Below are 6,206 nucleotides of genomic sequence, written 5' to 3' on the forward strand. Positions count from 1 at the left end.
TCCAGGGATTAGGTTGTGGACATCTTCGGAGAACAATTATTCTGCCTACCACACCCAGCAACTGAAGAACTAAAAAGGCAAAAAAAAGAATGCTCGAACGGTTATATAAAGCAGCTTCCTCTCCCTAGGGCTGGAGGAAGAAATGGGGGAGGCTAAAGATATGAAAATATAGAAACTTGGAAGACGGGCCCTATGGGGAAAGAACCCAGAACTCTTGAGAAGGGGGTGCCTCCCTCGGGCAGCAAGAAAAGAACTGCTGTCCCTCACAAGGTGGAGGAACCTATGCTTCTGATGCAGAAGCTATCACTGTGTGCTGGATTTGTAACTCCAGTCAGAAGGTTGTCTTAACAGGGAAAAAAGGCACACTCCACGGGGCTGTGGCCCTATATGCTCCTGATGAGATCTCTGGCCACTCCTCTCCAGGCAAGGATAGTGCTTTAGGCTGTCCTTTTTAGGTTACAAAGGTGCCGTTTCAGCCAACACTGGCCCTACCACGTGCTTGAAACTAACCTGTGTTGTTTCATTTGGTGGACATTCCACACACCCAGGTAGCTGACCCTGCTGAATAATGCCTTGCGGAAATAGAGGTTTTAGGATGAGAACTACTTCTCCTTACTGTGAGGGATGCTGCCATTGGGGAAAGGCCACAGTTAGGACAATGACATTGGGACTGGTGCCTAACAGGTGCCCTCCAGGTTCCCCAGCCCAGCCACGTGGTGGCAGTAAAGCACTTTAGAAGACAAGGGTGGACGGGGAAGGAGATCACCACACACCAACTAAAGAGCTGTGGACGCAGAAGTGCTTAAAGAAAGCAACCAGCAGGCTGTACAGACTGCCTCCCGCTCAGGCCAATTGTCCTAAAGAGCCTTTCCAATGACAGTGTGGGGGACTGAGATACGCAACCTGGAGCCTGGGGCAGAAGGAAGTTGACACGCAGCAAAGGCGACCCCTGGTGTTTTGAGTGGCAGTTGCCTGACAGTCACGGCTCAGCATACCCCATGTGAGGGCCGATTCACTTGGCTTCTAACTGGGCATAGGTGGACGATGAGAGACCAGCTCCCCTTGTGGTGCTCCTCCCCGGCACATGTGTTATGGGATAAAGTGGGCCCTGCCCAGCAAGCACCTGTTATTAGATGAAACTGGTACATCCAAGAAAGTAAACCAGCCATCAATGGACTCTCTCACCTGCATGAATGGGTGAACCTCAGACGTGGGGTCTTCAGTACACCAAGGTACCAGAGGATGCCTGGGCCCGACGCACAGTCAGCCCAGTTATATTAAATGGTCCACTGTGGCTGGGCAGCCACAGGAAAAAGCCAAAGCATGTAGAAAGGAAAAAACTCTGCCCGTGGACAGAGATGCAGACTGGTGCTTGTCCTGGAAGACACCCACTGAACACATCTTGTTACATTTTCACCAACTTGCAGCCAGTAGCCAATGGGCATCAGTGTAGCACCTGACAACCGAACAACCGGGATCGAATCCCAGCCCCTTAGGGACAAACACTGTGGCAGCAGACTGCACAGGACCCATGCACTGCCCATGACCCGTGGAAAAGGATGCTTTGGCAATGAACATCATTGGAACCGACATGCTGACCAATTCTGCATCACACAGGTAAAGACCACAGCCACCTGGATACATCATCACAAAGGGCATGGCAATGCCAGCACCTGAGGCCAAGGAAGCCTGGCTAATGTGCCTGACTGGCAGCTCCACCAGCAAGTGACAAAGGGAACTCTGGGGTGCACGGTCCAGTGCACTAGACCTGGCCAGTCCTGGCAAATAGACTCTAGAAACCCTTTACCCTTGTCCCAGGGGTACCACTGGGTGTTGACTACAGTGAGACCCTTTCTGGGTACAACACAACAATTCCCACTTGCAGAGCAAACGCAGGCCATACCATTTGAGAACTCCTAAATGTGCTGCTACATATTTGAACTCCCTGAACACATCCAGTCAGACGGTGATGCCACCCCCATGGTCACGAGTGCCGACAGCAGACAACTATCTGGCACTCATGGGACCTTTCACGTAACGAGCCTTTTCCCGTTTCCCTTTTCCCCTCCCGTGCCCACCTTCAGCTCTGCCCTGCCCCCACAGGTCCCGTAGCCTGGTTTCCTGAAGGCAGTAGTGATGGTCTGGGACGAGGTTGCCAAAACATTCTGAGATGACAAGCCTGGGGCTTCCCTTACCTCGTGCCTATGCCTGCTGGATCAGGCAATCGTGGACATTGCTGATAACAAGCTTGGGGCTTCCCTTACCTCGTGCCTATGCCTGCTGGATCAGGCAACCGTGGACACTGCTGATAATGAGCATGAGTATGAGGTGACAGCTCCTAAGGTCCTGCCAGCATGGCCACCACGTTCTGGGATGCCACACAGCAATCTCCTAGGGATGAATCCAGCCAGAGTAAGAAATGGCGAGGACTTCTAAAGCGTAAAGTCCCTGTGCTGCAGGGACAGGTCACACATATACTGACCGTGCGGCCGAGAAAGGACAGCTGCTCCGCTGGTGGGGAAGGAGCACCTCGGACTCCTGAAGGTCAGAGACGTTGGGGAGGGGGGCATTAGCGACTTGGCTGCAGAGCGACAGGCTCTCAGCCTGTCATCTCAGAATGCTTTGGCAACCTCATCCCAGACCATCACCACTGCCTTCGATCTAAGTCCTGGACACCCACTCTCGGGACACTCTGAACTGAGGACTATTGACTGGGGAGGCAGGATGGCCTCCACCAAAATGACAAAATAAGATTAAATTTCTAGATGCTGATACGATCTCCCTTAGCGTCATCTTATTACTGCTGGGGCCCTGTGGTCTCCCTCTACTGTCAGAACAAGAACAAAACCAAACTTCTCTTGTGTGCTTCCTACAGAGCATATCTAGTGCTCTACACTGAACTGATTGCTGGATCTGTCACCCCCCACCTGGCCCTGCTGACGGGACCACCTCCCCCTCTCCCGGTCTCTTGCCAGCCCCCCTTGGATCTGAGGGGGCAGGCCTCATCCAGGGGCACATGCGGAGGTGGCTTTGGGAGAGACCTGCCCATCTCGAAGCACCTCCTGTGCATGTGGGGAGAGGGGAGGTGGCTCCGACTCCTGAGCTCCAGCTCACCCCCCAGGTGGAGCTTGTGCTCTGGAGTGAGGCTGTCTAGGTTCATTCCCCATCCTGACCTAGCCGCTCAGTCCTGTGTTTCTCCAGGAGCAGAACATATGCTCCTCCGCTCCAGGTCTCCTCCTCCTTCCTGGATGGCAGAACAATAGTGCCTAGCAGCAACCTTCCTTACACACAGCACAGAGGACCCAGTTAGGGGAAGGACTTGGCCGAGGTCATGGACAGATCAAGCCCTTGTCAGCCTGGTCCCCATCCCTGGTTCTTGCTCACGGTGAGATAAAAGCCAGAGCTCACTTCTGCACAACTCTTGACCAAGCCAACCAAGAAAGCCCCGACCTGCACTAGGACCCTGAGCTGACCTGAACCTGACCTTGACTCTCACTCTTCACTTCAATCCTAACCCCTAACCCTAAACTGACACTGACCCTGACTCTGACCTTGACCCTAACCCTGAACTTATTCCTTCCCCAGTGCCCACAGGAGGGCAGTCCCTGCCATTCGCTGACCCCACACAGTAAGCAGCCATCCCTCTGGGAGCCCCGACAGCTGTGGCATGTGGCCCTCACTCAGGTCCCTGCTCTGGTTACATAGCATTGCTCAGACTGCTCTCTCACCCCCGACCCCGACTCCTTCCAGCGTCTCTGGGGCTGCAGTGGGCAAGGGGCCGCCCAGACTGTGCACTAGCTCCCAGCACCCTCAGGGGTGGTCTGAATAAAGAGACTTGGTCAGAACGCGGATCCAGCTCCCCATTCTCGCGGCCTAGCATACACAGTGAGCCGTGTGCCTGGCGAACTGGGGGGAAGCAGGCACCCACCAGTCACACACCAGTAACGTGATGAGGCCAGGGAAGGGGCCTTGGAGAAGGGCTGGGGAGCAGGGAGACTCCTGCCCCGGGACACGGGGCTTCATGAGAGCTGGGCCTGCGAGGATGGAGCAGCCTGGGACCCAGTGGAACTGGAGAAGGACATTTCTAGGGGACAGAACAAGGAGGGGCAGGAGCTGGAGAGCAGGAGGTGGCAGCAGATAGGTTTGACTGTTGAAGGGAAGTAAAGGGTGAGGGGGAAGCAGGGGTTGAGAGGTTGCATGAGCGACTGCATGCAGGACCAGGACTGCATTGGGGGAGAAAAGTGGGGGGTTGGGCCGTGTGACTCGGACACATCTGCTCACTGAGAGGCCATTTAATAACTCTCAGGTGTCTCTGTCTTTCTCAGCCCCAAGTCCAGGTCCTTGAGGGCAGGGCCAGTGTGGCTCTTTGTAGCCTGTCAGAACGCCGTCAGTGAAAAGCATCTCCCTTGGCCTCTCTCCTCTCTGGCCCTGGTGATCATGAAGTCCTGATTGAGACTGTGAAGAATTTTACCACTTCCTCACAATCACTGCTGAAAGCAGAATCCTCATCCTGGAGAAGAGATGGGGACCAGAAAGACGGAGCGCAGAGGCTGCTTTTGACATCATCCGGATCACCCGAGGCGCTAGAGTTCCTGGTTCCCAACCAGACTCAGAGTGGATACCAGTGCTCTCACTGCAGCGAAGGGGCTCCTGCAGCAGCCGGGGGAGGCCATCACTGGAGCGGGGACTCGCCTGCCCGCAGGTGGTCATCTCCATCAGCCTCCCCAGGCACCCACACGGCAGGGGGTTACCTGGCTCCAGGTATCTCTTCTGTAAATGAAGAACTGACCTCAGTTGTCAATTCGCTCACTGTCTAATTCGAAGGCCCCTGCTGGCTTTATGGTTGTGCTGAAAGGGTCTGACACAACAGCCCGAGCTGCCCCGGGACTCTCCTGAAGCCCTGTCCAGGGGCCCCAGTTCAGCAGGTGTTGGGGAGGCCCAGCAAGAAGATGGGTGAAAGGTCCTGGTGAATCTGCACTGCGGTGAGCGTGCACTGATCCTGATGGCGCCGGGGAGTGTGCGGTGCTCTCTGGAGTGAGGCTGCGGCATCGCACCAACTCAGGGCTGCCCTTGGGCAAGGCTGTTGTCACTTGTTAAGGGACAAGAACTACCTGACAACTGCTGGAGAGTTGCCATAGTCCTGGGTGAGGTGCATGCCCACGGCAGCCTGGATATCCTTACCCTTCCTCAGTTCAACCCTCTTCCAGGGACTCTGTGGGGACACCACAGGAGTGTCTGGCAAAACCAGAGTCCAGGACCTTTCTCCATTCAAGCTGCCACATTTGGCGGAACAGCCAGGGAAATCTCACCCCCGCCCCTTCCTCTGGAGGCGGTAGTGCATGGAGGCAACTGAGTCTCTCCGCTCAATGCCCCACAGCATCTCTGAAGGTCCTTGGATTGCCCCCTGCTAAATCCTTGGGGATTCAGCCTTGGGCCCAGGCTTTCTTGGAGCCTCCCTCAGGGTTTTTTTATGGAAGGCACACCCAGAGCCAAGATGTATGACCCAATTTTCTTACAGTCCAAGGCATGGGCCTGGCAGCTAGGCCCACCTTGTCCTCCAGGGCTATGCCCCTGCATAAACCCACCCTCTCCCCATGCTTTGCCCTTGGACCACTTCAGAACACAGTCACCCTGCCTACCGTCACACATCTCCTGTTAGGGCAGGGGGAGCCCCTGCAGGCCACCTGGCCCAAACTCCTCCATGTGGGGAGGAGAAACTGAGGCCCGGCAGGGATGAAGCTGTCCCAAGACCCAGTTCTGTGTTTTTTGGTTCCACACTAGAACCACTATTTAAATTAAGTCCTCCCCTCCCAAAGGCAAAGGAGCTCCCAATGCCTCCCTCCCCAACTCCTGTTGGGGTCCTGAGCCAGAGGTGCTTATCGGTCAGGGCACAGGCCAACCTCGTGCCTCCGTTGTCCCTCCTGCACGCAGGCCCACAGAGGTCATAGGTGTGTAATTCCCTTGGCACCTGCTGGCAGTGAGGCAAGCAAGGTGAGTTTCCTCTGCCCCCAGCCTGCTCCAGCATGGCCACGATATGCGGACTGTAGTTCAGAGACCCCCAAGCCCACGCTCTCAATTGCATACCCAGCAAGGGGAAGGGCCTTGCCATAGGCCACCCAGCAGGTCAGGGTGGAGGTGGAGCTGTTCCTGCCTTGCAGCCCTGAGAGGCCAGCTCTGCCCTGGGGCAGTCGGGAAGAAGGCAGGTC

The sequence above is a fragment of the Neophocaena asiaeorientalis genome, unplaced genomic scaffold (genome assembly GCF_003031525.2).
Source record: "Neophocaena asiaeorientalis asiaeorientalis breed wild unplaced genomic scaffold, Neophocaena_asiaeorientalis_V1.1 scaffold221, whole genome shotgun sequence".
In the NCBI taxonomy this organism is placed as follows: Eukaryota; Metazoa; Chordata; class Mammalia; order Artiodactyla; family Phocoenidae; genus Neophocaena; species Neophocaena asiaeorientalis.